Source organism: Aphelocoma coerulescens, chromosome 6 (assembly GCF_041296385.1).
Source record: "Aphelocoma coerulescens isolate FSJ_1873_10779 chromosome 6, UR_Acoe_1.0, whole genome shotgun sequence".
In the NCBI taxonomy this organism is placed as follows: domain Eukaryota; kingdom Metazoa; phylum Chordata; class Aves; order Passeriformes; family Corvidae; genus Aphelocoma; species Aphelocoma coerulescens.
In genome coordinates this window covers 34,516,912-34,531,286 of record NC_091020.1, presented here as the reverse complement: position 1 = coordinate 34,531,286, position 14,375 = coordinate 34,516,912, and the positions used below count along the sequence as shown (strand labels likewise).

The window sequence follows — 14,375 nt, the reverse complement described above, 5'->3', positions numbered from 1 at the left end:
CTGATTTAGACTAACACAAAACATTATCCAGAGGCAGATGTTTTGGCATCTGTCTTGTGGCAACTCAGAATCACAAAGTGAGTGAGTTTTGATGTTCCCTCAGACCTCCTGCATTTCACTGGGGGCCACTAAGGAGCTGTAACTTGGCTCTTGCTCTGGTGGGGCTCCAGGCACCATCCTCCAGGAAGGCAAGGCCAGCATTTGAGCATTAGCTGTGCTCACCCACACGTGCCTCCAGAAAGGATGTGAGCACTCGGAACTGAGCATAATTCAAAACTGATTCCACACGTGGTTTTTAGAAAATTTGCAAAACCTCCAGCACTGCTATGTAGAAAACACACCCAGGGGTCTGCTGGGCAGGAGATGGACAAGAGTTAAAGGCTAGAGGGGAGGAGGAACTCATCCAGCTTATGGTCAGTGCTGGCAGAGCATCAACTGTGCATGGGCTGGTCATGAGTCAGGCCAGATCCTCCGGCCAAGACTCCCCAGGAGAGAAGTGACCAGAACTGGCAGTGCTGCAGCTCCACGCCCAATCCTGGCTGATGTTCCTCCATCCCTGCCCATCACTGCCCCTTCCCTCGTGGCAGCACTGCCACCCACCCCATCCTCAGCCGGCACTGCCCAGGGTCCAGCCTGCTCAGCACCACGGGGACGGTACCGACTCCATCAACAGCAAGGACAGCCTCAGAAGTCCCAATTCCAGCCACAGAATCCCAAAACACTTGGGGCTGGAAAGGACCTCTGCAGATCATCCAGTCCATCCCCCCTGCCAAGGCAGGGTCACTTGGAGCAGGGCACACATCCAGGTGGGTTTGGGATGTCTCCAGAGAGGGAGACTCCACACCCTCCCTGGAAGCTGTTCCAGTGCTCTGCCACCCTCATGGAAAGAAGTTCCTCATGTTGAGGTGAACTTCTCATGTTTTAGTTTAATCCAGCCAACACACACACAGGTGCAACATCCCAAACACCACAAGCTCAATCTGAAATCCAGCTTGTGAAAGAGACTTAGAAACCCTGAAGTCCTTCCCAACCCAGCACTCCAGGCTACACCCACACAAATGGTGTCAAAGCCCCCACAGGGCCAGTTTGGTGCTCCAGGAGATCACAGAGCTCCCTATGAACATCCTCAAGGCATCAGCCCCCTGCTTCCTCAAGCCCCTCCCTTGCCATGGCAGGAAGCTCCTATTGCACTGAGCAGAACTGTGCAAAGAGGGTCTTTTACTAAGCAGTACTACAGCAGTGAGCTTAATGGCACAGCTAGATTTTAATGGGCATTTCAGTGACTATAAAAACTCAGGTTCAACACACTGAAACTCCTCTTGCACTGCTGTAGAAACAGGATAAAAATGACACAATTCACTGCAACACTGAGCTCATGATGCAGAGCAAAGAGCCTAAAGCAAGGAGGAAATGAGGTGATGGGAAGATGCTTTCATTTCCTACTGTTCTTCCTCCTCAGGATTTCTACAAAGGAAAACAAAACCAAAATTCCTCTGTTGCTTTCTCAGGGAAGCCTCTGGAATGGGAGAAAAAAGATGAAGGAGTTTGGGGCTTTTTACACATCAAAACTTACTCAATTTATTTTTCTTTGCCATCCCCTTATTTGTCTCTCAGTCTTTGAGGCTGTCTCCAACAGCAAGAGAACAGACCCCAAGTCAAACCAATCCCTGAGGAACATGTTCTCCTTTCCCCAAAAGGACACCCAGAGAGAGGAATGACCTGCTGAGAGCCACAGTTTGACCCACCAATACTTTCCCCCTCTCTCCCAAAACAACCAGGCTATCCCAGAAATGGGAAATCGGCGACGCTTTTCCTGAATTTGTACCTCACACCAGAATCAGGGGGAAAACGTCACCATGGGAGCGAGTCAAACAGCACTGAATGCACTAAAAGATAAGAGCAGCATTTTGCAAAAACAGGGAAAAACTGTTTTTCTCCAAACCAGGGGCAATCACATGCTCCAGGCTGCTTCCAGCAGACTTGGCTCAGCCCCTGGCCCTAACAAAGGGTCACTGTCCGGCTCCCTCTCAGCACCAGCCCCTTCCACCAGCACTGGGGCAGCTCTCAGAGAGGAGTTCATATCCCTGTAATTCTGTTTTTCCCACCTCAGGGCAATCCTTTGAGCCCACACCGATTTTTATGTTCATTCTGGAAGAAATAATGAAAAGTAACTGATGTGATCCCACTATTCATTAAAGACCCAGCATCACATTTTACTCCATAAATTTACAGACTTCTGGGAAGTCAGGAAAACCAGGGTAGAGGGACACCCTAGATCTCTGCTTCCAGACACTGAGCTCCACAATTCTGGCACAGTAAGAACCTACAGGTATATTCACCACAATTCACTTTAGCACAAGTTTATTTAATAATTCTAAAGCCTCTTCTAGTCTAACTGCAGAATATTCTGAGTTGGAAGGGACCCACAAGGATCATCAAGTGCAACTCTTTTTCATTATTATTATTTAAATTAGTCAATGATTTTTAAGATATATAGTGTAATAAATTAATATTTTGAAGTTGATGTAGCCCAGTAATCGATCCCAGATGTACACAGGAACTCCCAGGTGAGAACTTGGTTCCCCACTGCTAAGGCACCCCTCAGCCTACTGAAACACATCAGCAATAACCCTTATACCTACTTCCCTCACTGCCCTGAGCCTCAAAATTGCCCTTGTTAATTCAGAATAGCTCAAAGCCATAACTCCTTCCTTCCCAAGCATAATCATCCAAAGAAAATGTATTTTAAAACCACCCTGATGGTCACATATTAATGCCAGGAAGGTGGCTAAGATGCCACTAACCCAGCAGTAACTCACTAACCTCTGCTATAAAAAAAAAAAAAAGAGTATTTTGATTATTCTTTCCTCCTTTTTGGCAGGTTATTTTTCCAGCATCAATCTGAGAACTCCCTGAAAAGGGGTGAGGCATTAGCACCCAGCACATGCCTGCTGGCAGCCAGGGAGGGCAGAGCAGGAGAGCAGAGCCAGCTCCTGGCTAAGGAGCAGATCCGTGCTGTTCCTAGCACTGCTCTGCTGGAAACAACAGCTTAAGGGGACATATTTGGGGACATATTTCCCTGCCATGATTCCCAAAATCTGCTCCAATGTCTCTATTTGGAAAGCTCCAATAGGCAGCACAAATTTGTGCTAGACTGGACAGCGTAGCTTTCACCTTAAAACATTTGCTTCCCTCGCTGAAAAAGTACTGCAATAATCTAAAATTAGTGGTTATTTCTCAACTATTCAACTCCTCTCCACTTGCAGGATTCTCTACCTCAAACTGTTAAAAAGCCAAACTGTTGACAGCCAGCACACTGCACACTCCATTCATGGCCAGCAAACCAGCTCATTTTTGATCTATAAATCATCACACATTTGCACTGGGTGAGTTTGGTGCAAGCATCCTCTGAGGCACTGCTCAGCAGCGTTGGAAAAGGCAGGGAGAGCATTTGTGCCATTTTCCTGGAGGAATCTCACTCTTGCTAAGCAGCCTTCAGCCTTCTGGAGAAAAACAGTTTGAACTTCAGAAATGTTTCTTGCTCCATGAGTGGCCCAAAAGCAGGAGGCTGCTGCTGCATGCAAAGGTAACAACACAAACCCTGCCATGTGCAGGTGTGGCAAGAAGGGAAACACAACTGTGGAACTCAAGACTTCATTAATAATCACCAAGATTTTACTTTCCACTAAGTTTACCCAGGCATTTCTCAGCCCATCTCCTCAGCACCTAAGCTGGCATGCAATTACTCCAGTTCCCCTCCCCAAAACTATTTTATCTTTTCCACACTTTTAATGTAACTGTTATGGAAGCATCAAGACAGAGTTTTACAAATATAATACTCCTGGTCTTCCAAGTTTGATTTAAGAACAGCTCCCAGATCAGCACGCTGTGTTATAGATGGTATCACACCCAGACTGTAAAGGCTTGCAGTTATCCCAATATTTTAAATATTCAAGACCTATAATTATTAAAACTTCTGGTTTTTGACCAAGAACACGTTCACTTTCGTGTGCTCTGTGGAAACTGCAGCTGCTGCAGGAAGCCCAAACTGTACTTTCTGTGTTTAAGGCAAAAGTCTGAACCAGTTCAATCACTCATCACAGCCCAGTAAATAAAGAGAAACCTCCTCTGCAGCACAAGTGATTGATAAAAATCTGTTAATAAATCATTTCAAGAACACATTCAACTAGAAAAATCCTGAACCCACACAAAACTTCCAACAGTGTCAGCAGCACCATAACGGAGTCATTCCCTCAAGTCTTTATTAAAATGTGCTGATCTGCCTATATCCAGTCTTTATTTTTAGGAACAAGAATCCCCACCCCACAGAGCTCAAAGCAAGATACTTTAGTCACTCCCTGAAGACTCAACTGATTCTCAAAGAAAGTTTGGGAGATTCTTCCCAAAAAACTCTTTGCTAATCTTAAAGGTCTTTTCCAACCTTAATGATTCCAAGATCATCAAATCCAACCACCAACCCAGCACCATGGTCACCACCAAACCATGTTCCCAAGCACCACATCCCCACGTGTTCTGGACACTTCCAGGGATGGGGGCTGCACCACCTGATGGGACCCCACTCCCAGTTTGTGGCTGCAGCCCTGGTTTAACCAAGCCTTTGCCATCATCTTGCATAAGCACCACCTCCATCAACATCCCAAAACTGGGATCTAGCAGGAGACAGAGCAGACAGAACCCAAAGTCCAATTCCCATGATCAGCACTTTAGAGACAGATCAAGGCCTTATAAAAAAACTCCCTCAGCCATGAGCACCTCCTGGAGCTCTTCAGGACAGCAGTGGTCAGCATTAAAGCAATCCCATCTAACTGCAGATGTCCCTATGAGCCAGATAAACATCTCATGTGCTTTTTTAAATCCTTTCAGAGTCTTAGGTACAGTCAAATGCTCAAGAACATGACCAATAAATACAAATAAACAAAGTGTAGTGCAATAAATACCAAAAGAGTATTGGATGCAGAGCCAGAAAGTTTGGGGTTGGTCTTTTGTCCCGTTTGACTCACACACTGTGGAAGCTACTGTCCAAGAAATACCTCTGCACCACAAAAAATATCTGTTCTCATCTCAGCCACTTCACTGGGAGCAAGGACAACTGTTTTCTCACCAAAAAAGCTCAATGATTGAAATCTCTGGAAAAAGGATCTTTATCCACTGCTTTGTCACATGTCACTAAATTAATTTCAGAAAGGAGTCAATGCCAGGTGTTTGTGAGGCAGTCCCAGGGCTCCAGGAATTCTGAGCTGCTCCTGTGCACGCTCCTGCCACCGCCTGGGAAGTCCAGGACAAAAAGTTTGGTTCCTTTATGCCCAAGTGTCAGTGAGCAGCACCAAAAAAGTGCAGAACAGCCCAGTGGAGGTGACAGAGAGGTGGGACACAGACTGTCAGCAGCTACAGAGGCGTTGCTGACAGGGTGGCAGGGAAGGACAGAGCTGGATACTGCCACACCAAACACACACACCTTCTACAGACTAACTCTAATTGGAAACAAAAGCCAAAATAACTCCAAAATTTAAAAAAAAAAAAAAATGCCACAAACCACCTTTTTTTTTTGCAACCAGTTTGAGTCACATCATTTACCCTTCACACTGGAAACTTCAACATCAATCTAAAGAAGGCAAAAAACACACCAAAAAAAACAAAAAACCAAACCCACAAGACACACCAGGCTCAGACAGAAGGAAACAAAACAGGCTCTCAAGTCCATCTTAGATTCTTGGTCTAAGAAGCACCAGGAAGGTGATGGATTGATGGAGACACCAACATCTACCAGTCATGGCAAGAAAAATGTAACAGGCAAGACTGAGAAGGCACAACAATGGGAAAAAGGGCGAGCAGGAAGGAAGGAATTGCAGCAGGGATGACAAGGCAACAGCTGATGTTGGGAATCTGTGTATAAGGACAAGGTAAGAGATATAAAGGAAAAAAAAAAAAAAAAAGAGGTCTGACACCAGGCAACATCACCACTACTTTGGGTTACGTAAAGCATATTAAAGGCATCAGTCTAAGCAGTATTTTCTATATTAAAGCTACAAATGAGACATGGATTGATGCAAAAGAACAGGAATTTTCCCACAGCACCCCAAAGCAGGAGGAAAAAGTCAATCAAACGAGAGCTGCTGGACACATCCTCTTTTAGCTCTTTCCATTACTTACAAAACAATAATTAAAGATTTCTTTCTTCTGTTTTGATGTTAGTTGTCACTCATACACTCCCATTTTGAGAGATTAACCTCATATTTATCAACAGAAACACTCCCACAGGCCCTTATCTATAACTTTTCCTGGCCCAAGTGACATGTTTCACCATATCTCTGCACAGTCACTAAACTGCAGTGCAAGCCCTCCTTCAGAGGACAGCATTTACAGGGCATTCCAAGCCACTGCCCTGATAATCCCCAGCCATGGCAGGGGCAGGGTTTGCTCACTGGAGTCATATGCACAGCAGATTTTTCTGAAAGCAAGCGTCCTTTTAAACCATTCACCATCTGCCTCAAGACTCAAACTCAAATTCTCATCAGCAGCTTCCATCTGGCTCAGCACTGAGATATTTCCTGTGTCAGGGTCTACTACAGGAGTACTTTTTACATTACCAGTTGCTTCCACTTCATTTCTGATACACACACACACATTGCACACTCTGCATGAGGCAGCTCCTCAATAAAAGCACCCAACTCCATGCCCTGAACCATTCCCTGCTGCCAACATTTTTTCCTGCAGACCAGCTGGCACCATTAGGAGGATGTTAAAGGCTAAAGCACCAGCTGCGAGGCAGGGAAGCTGCTGGAGACAGGTGAGAGTGGAGCTTTCCATGATCCTGCACCTCTGCCCCCTCCCAGAGGCACCAGCAGCACCAGGGTTTGCCATGCTCTCCCTTAATTCTTTTTCTCCTGTTTATTCCATGTAGAGAAATTGGGAAAACCCTCCTAACACAGCACAGCTGAAGGTCTTAGGTTTGGGTGCAGCATGGCCACATCCCCTCCCTGTGGGTTCCCTCCTCCCGAGCTATTCGGGCCCCAGTCCCTGCACTGATGTTCTTTTATTCCATCCAACTGCGAGCCCAGTGACGCCAGCGCTTCCGTGCTTTGTTTGGATAAGCAGGAGAAGGAAGGCAGAGTAAACACAAGCACCTAAGGCTGCACTTCCAGAAGGCATCTGCATGCCTGAGGAGGCTCTCAGGTATTTCAGAGGCTCTGTGCTCTCTCCAGTCCCAAGTGCCCACCTGCACTGCCAAATTTTCCAAATGCTCCAGGAAGCTCTGCCAGAAGCTGCCCGGAGCTCCATGAGGTTCCTCCTCAAGGAACACAATTCCTGATGCCCCCACTGATAGGCTCACCATATTTTAAACAACTGCTAAAAGCAGTATTTGACAACACAGACTTAACACCTTTTGATTGCAGATACATTGCTTCATCAATTTTAACAGAGTCACAATACATCCAGTCACACCTGGCAGCTTTTTTGGCAAGTGTTTGCTTCATGAGGACTACCTCAAGAGGTAAGAGCAGACAATTGCCCTGCATATACCACAAGACTGGCTGATTTTCCAATGGATGGGGGAGTTCAGCACACTTTTGGTGCTCCTTACTCTCCCACAAGTCTAAAAGCCTAATCAAAACTCTGTTTTTAAAGGTATATAAATAACTGCAAAGTCTTAACCTGTCACGGTCAACAGCTTTTCTTTGGCTCGGATTATGATTAGAGCTAGCATTTATATGGTCCTGAATATTGGTTTTGGTGACATCTAAGGCAAAAAGATCTATTCTATTATCAGCCCTCCCCACATGGGACTCCTCAGGGTTACAGGGTTTTCCCAAAACCACCACACCTGCTCAGCCTGGCAGCTGCTCCAGCAGGTTTTCCACCTCAATATTCAATCATTTGTGCAGCACATCCGTGAAAGTGGCACAGGTACTGCAAGAGCAGGGAGGGACAAACAGAGCGCCTCAAAAACCCAAGTGCCTACAAGCACAAACATTGATTATGTACAATTTTGGTGCCATTTCTGTTCAGAAATTACACAGCAAACCCTGCACCACTCACTTGTTGGTATTTTCTACTGGTGAACACAAAGACATTTTGCTACTCCAACGCCCTCAGGCAAAATCAGCCACCAAAACCGTCTGCAAACGTGTTCTAAAAAGTGTTGTGCTGAAATAATATAAGCAGCACTCGAAATAAGGCAGCAGTGCTAAAAAATGTCATGCAATAAACCCCAAAATTCATGTATGGCAGCCAATAGTTGCTTCAGTTCTTCATCCATCTGTTTGTTTTGTCACGTATATGGTACATGATTACACATAATAGTTCTCAATGCAATTATTTCAGTTTAGTTACAAAGCTATATGGAGCAGAAAAATATTTCCAGAGATATTTCACATTTTTGCTGATGAAACTGAAATGCAGCAACTGCTGCTTCTTGTGTTACAAATCTTCACATCAGAAATCAGATTTAATGCACAAATTACATAAACATGGCCAGATAACACTATAAATATATAAATGTTTTCACAACTACAGTCTGGAAAGGGAGATAAAGTTTCAGAATTACATGAATTATCTCTTATTGAACATTTTTTTTGTTTAGATAGGGCATGATTTCAATTCCACACACACACACCCCACACCCCCCCCAGCTAAAAGAGGAAAATATTCCAGTAACTCATTAAGGAATTCATTAAAGCCTTACTCAGAAAATGACTATTGTCAGAACAGCTTTGGGGCCACCACAGGCTAGAAAACAGAATTTAAAATGCTTTTAAGTTTAATTAAAAAAAAATTTGACTTGTCAGTGGTCCACCTCCCTGCCAAAGAAGACCCATAAGGAGAAGCAGCTCCACTGAGGGTTTTGAGGAAGTTTTGGACTTGAAACAACACAAAGGGGAGAGGCAAAACCAACATCTTTGATGGAGTAAATTCTTTAAAACTGGATTAGAGGCAGTTCCTTGTTGGAGCTCCCATTCATTAACAGGAGTCAGCCCCAGCTATTTATCTACAGTTGGACACATCCACAGGTGTTTAACAAGAGGTATTGGATTTCAGTCCTGCAGGACCACTGAAGAATCAGACAAAGCAAAGGGTCCTCCATGTGCTCGACAGCCAGCACTGGACAAACTCCAGAAACACCAATATTTAAAGGAAAAGTTATCCCAACCCTTATTCCTGTAGCTGCAAGCTGACAGAGGGGCTTCCTGGAGAAGGTTTGCCTTTATGCTGCCTCCAGTTTATTTTCCCCTTCCCTGAAAGCTTTGCCTTTGGAGAAAGGAAAATGCCTCTATAACACAAAGAAATCTGTGCCAAGTGTGGCAAACAGCCCGAATTAGTGCACCTAAGTCAAGCACTTACAATATAACCGATAAAGGGATAATTACAAAACCCACCAAGGTGCTACCTGAAATCAGAGAATCCCAGAATGGTTTGGGTTAAAGGGACCTTAAAGCCCATCCAGTCCTATCCCCTGTGATAGGCAGGGACACCTTCCACTATCCCAGGGTGCTCCAACCCCATCCAATCTAGCCTTGGACACTTCCAGGGACACAAATACCAAACCAAACGCCTTAAATCAACCCCCAATGACTACTGTCATTGCCATACCTGTGTACCACGTGAAGTGTAAAACCTCACTTGTTTTCTACCTCCCCTTTTGTTTTCTAGGAACAAGAGTAAAATTAACAGCTGAAAATCCCCTAAACCGACTGAAAACTTCCTTTGCAAAGTTCAATAAAAGCTCTGTATTATGGCCCTAGGCTGCTGGCTACCTAATGAAGTCAGTTTGTGCTCCATGAGGAAAAAAAAAAATAGTAATTCCTGGAAAATCCCATCAGGAATCATTTCTCAGAACAATCCCAGCTTGTAATGTCACTGGCCTGGATGAAAACAAACAGGAGTCCACGGTCACTTCCACTTATCTGGTATCTTTATCCCTCTCCAATCTGTTGTTTGCAACAAGTGTTTATTGACAGAGAACAATAGTGGCTGCTGAGTAAACTGGGAGGAACCGAGCACATGCCTGCAGTCCAACTCAGGTCATTCCTGCAGGAAGAAGCGTGTTACACCTTCCAGCCCCTTCCCTCTGCTTCAGGGGATGCCAGGGATGGGGCAGCACGGAAATGCATCCCCTCAGCAAGCAGGGAATTAAAGGGTTTTGTAAAATAGAATCATGGAATGGTTTGGGTTAGAAGGGACCTGAAATCCCATCCCATTCCACCCCTGCCATGGGCAGGGACACCTTCCACTAACCTGGGCTGTTCCAAGCCCCATCCAGCCTGGCCTTGGGCACTGCCAGGGATCCAGGGGCAGCCACAGCTGCTCTGGGCACCCTGTGCCAGGGCCTGCCCACCCTCACAGCCAAAAATTCCTTCCCAATATCCCATCTAAACCTATTCTCTGTCATTTTAAAGCCATCTCCCCTTGTCCTGTCACTCCATCCCTCATAAAGAGTCTCTCTCCATCTTTCCTGTAGCTCCTTCAGGTACTAGAAGGTCACAATGAGGTCACCCCAAAACCTTCTTTTCTCCCAGCTGAACAATCCCAATTCTCTCAGCCTTTCCTCACAGCAGAGGGATGTAACAAATAAAACCCTCATCTTGGTGTCCATGGGGAATGTTATCTCTAGGAAACTGAATCTGCATGTGCTCTCTCCAACACACTGATCAATGCAGCAGCAAATCTTCCATGGACGTTTTACCTTTCCATTTTTACTCCATGGGTTTGGGATGTGTCACAGCATGGCCCTGCTGTCACTAACAGCAGTCACCTGTCCTGTCCTGCCAGGCAGCTCCAAACCTCACAGCACAGCAGCACTAAAATCACTAAGATGCATTCCTAAGATGCATCTTCTTCAATTTCCTTTAAAAGTTTCCTTCCCTGCTCTAAGGCACAAATACACACAAGATCATCACCTTAAAAAAGAGTCTCCACGTGCTACCACAGCTCACCACAGCCTGGACTGTAACTCCAGAGTTCCACAAAAGCCTTAAATCTGTCCAAAAGCATCACAGCCCTCCCTGAAGACGCAGAAGTGGAGCAACAGTGCTTGGCTGTAGGATTTCCTAGGCTTTGACCAGCATTCCTCTTCCCAAATTCTATCCCCCATTCAAAGGGCATTGCAAGAGCAGAATTCAGCTGCAAAACTTTTAAATCATGAAGAGTGTATCATCACTTAGTCCACCAACTCGTTAAAACCCTCGCCTAATAACCAAATAAATATATTTCTATGTACCTGGTTTGGAGGTACTTCCATAAATACCTTTGGCAAAGCTATCCCGACCTCAGAGAGGCACTAAAACACCCTAACCATGAAGTGTGGCCAACATCCCAATCTTAAATCAGGCCTGTTACGATCTGCCACGTTGGGATATGCAACAGAAACTCACCAGGAACAAACAAAAATCCTGGAACTCATTGAATTTGGAAAACACCTCCAAGACCATCAAGTCCAAGTCCAATCCCCACCTTGTCACCCAGCCCAGAGCACTGAGTGCCACATCCAGGCATTCCTTGGACACCTCCAGGGACAGGGACTCCAGCCCTGTAACTGGGAGTTCTCCTTTTACATCTGACCATCCAAAGGCATGTGGCACTAATTTTCTATTTCACCATTTATTCAAATGAAAAAAAAAAGGACTAAACTACCACAGAAGTGGTCTAATTACTCCATAGGAACACAGAGCTTTGGACACAGAGGCATTTTAAATATGAAATTTGCAGTCACCACAGTAGTACCAGTTCTACCTCCCACTGCAGCTCTCAGCCCAAAGGAAAAAGAACAGCAGAATTCAGGAGGATTTGGCAGCTGCCACAGCCACTTTGCACCATCTCAGAGGAGCTGGTCAGGCTCCCAGACTTCCCAAAGCAGCTCTTTACATCCCTTCTCCCCTGGCAGAAGGAAAACCACCAAAATTACAAATTTCACATCACCCTAAAAGCGGCGAATGTGAGACGGAGCAGCCACACTCCACGGCCACTCTGTGACACCGAGGGGACACAAACAGCTCTCAGGACTCTCTGGAAGCCTCTGGTGTCCCCATGGAGGAAGCCACACACCCACGTGGTCCTCTCCACACAACCACACTCCTCCCCACCAGCTCAGGGCAAGGGATGAAAGGCAGGATTGAGATGGAGGACAAGGATCTGCAGCACTGGGAGCAGGGAAAAGCCTCTCCAATGAAGGCGATCATTCCCCTGTTCTGCATGGCTCCCCATATGGTAACCTAATATCCGTATTATCCCATTAGATCCACACCCATTCCTCCTGCAGCCTCCCCTGAACTCTCTCAGGAAGCAGAGCTGAGTCACGCTCTCACAACTGCCTGCTGAGATAATGCCTCTGCACAGAGGCTTGGGACAGCAAATTCACTTTACTCGAGTGCAGGGCAGCCAGAGCACCCCCAAATCCCACGGGAGGGAGTGCTCCTTAACACACCTGTGTCCTACCAGCTTCCACTACTGGCTTGTTGGCATAATTTGTTCCAGCTGCATCACAGCCAGCAAATCTTCAAGTCTTGAGATGTTAGGAAAACTCTGTTGTGCACAGGGATAGACCAGAGGAGGGGAAAAAGGGATATAAATGTATTACATAAGCACATGTGCATATTTCAAGTATACACACCTCTATATATAGACATTTATATATATTTCTGAGCTCCCACAGCTGGGACATAACAAACATAACCACAACACACACCTTCCTGATATTTCTGCTTTGGGATAGCCTGCACACAGAATCGCAGAGTATCTGGGGTTGGAAGGCACCTCTGGAGATCACCCACTCCATCCCACCTGGAGCAGGTGACACAGGAATGCATCCAGGTAGGTTGGGATGTCTCCAGAGGGGGAGACTCCAAACCCTCCCTGGGCAGTTGTTCCAGGGCTCTGTCACCCTTCATGGAAAGTTCTTGCTCATGTTGAGGTGGAAGTTCTTCTCATAGTTTAGTCCATGGCCATTGCACCTCATCCTGTCACTGGGCACCACTGCAATGAGTCTGGCACCATCCTTCTGGAGATCTTTGCATGGACTGATGAAATACACAGTCTGCCACATTATGTTTCACTAAGTCCCATTAGCACTCCTATTAGAGATTTTCCTCACTGTCAGACAACACTGAGTCAACATCGGCCTCCAGGACTGGTCATGGCAAATAGGAAGGAAAATATTCCCATGTCCAAATTCTCAGGTTAACAGTACCCTCTCCAATTCTGTTTGGGACTACACAACTGTTGCATCAATTCTCCACAACCTCCAGCTTTCACCAAGTAGCAAAAAATAAAACATCAGAAAACTCACAGTGCCCTCTCTTAACAGCATAGAGGTCCATAAAGCACATATAATCCAACTGAATATTCATTTTCTTAATGAGGACATCAAAAAGAAGCTATCCCTCCCAAAGCAGCACCTAACACTGGCATAGGCCAGTGAATCCAATGTTCAATTAGTTCTAAATCTCATCTTATCTCCGTGCAACACCACAGCCACTTTCAACTCTCACACCTCTGTGACTCAGCAGAGAAATCCCCAAGTTTGGTGAGGATCTCAGCTTCCTTACAGGTAAAAAAAACCAAACTATCAGAGAAACACAAACCTATCATAAAACCATGACAAGCTTCTCTGCAGAGCAGTAGACACAAAATACCAACTAAGCACGAACGGAGCACATCACCTTGTGCTTCTTCAAACTGGGAAACGGGGTTTTTATGCTTGAATTACATTTAAATCCAGTTCTCTTACTACACACGCAATCCCCCACGCTGGAGATCCAAGTACGCTTAGAGCATGTTATAAAACAATCAGTCTATTTCACACTTCTCTCTCCTGTCCTTTTCAAATCAATTTCAAGACATTCCTGGAAAGCAGGGCCCGGGCAGGCACCCCCACCAGAGCAGCAGACACGGAGTTCCTGCAAAAGAGGAACTTGCTTTCGAGTGTCACTGGGTTGTAACATCAGCTTATACTACGTGACAATTCAGTCATTCCAAAATACCCATCCCACACCACCAGGCAGATAATTTGGAAACTTAACGAGCGACTGCCATCAGCTGCACTTCTGCTTCCCTGTGTTTGTCCTGCATCCCCAGCAATGGAATTACCCACGGGTCTCACACAGTGTAACCAGCACTTACTAATAATTTTTAAAAGTCAAGCTGTGGTTTTCTAGGGACATGCACACAGAATTTAAAATTAATTCCCTACAATTCACTTAAGTTTTACTCAGACCCCAAAACTCCCTTCTTCCTGCTCTCTTTGTTTATGAGGTTTAGCTGTGGGTTTCTATGAAAAGTTGTTCTTCACAATCAATCCAGCCCAAGAGCTGTGGTGGACATTGAACTTCATGTTTCCAATGTGAATAGTCAGATTTATTATT

At 45.5% G+C, this 14,375-nt stretch overlaps 1 protein-coding gene across 6 annotated transcripts in view; it reads right to left on the bottom strand.

The window, feature by feature from the left end:
- Nucleotides 1-14,375, bottom strand: part of DOCK1 (dedicator of cytokinesis 1) — a 265,954-nt gene that overhangs the window by 250,721 nt on the left and 858 nt on the right. The gene's annotated exons all lie outside the window — the stretch shown is intronic.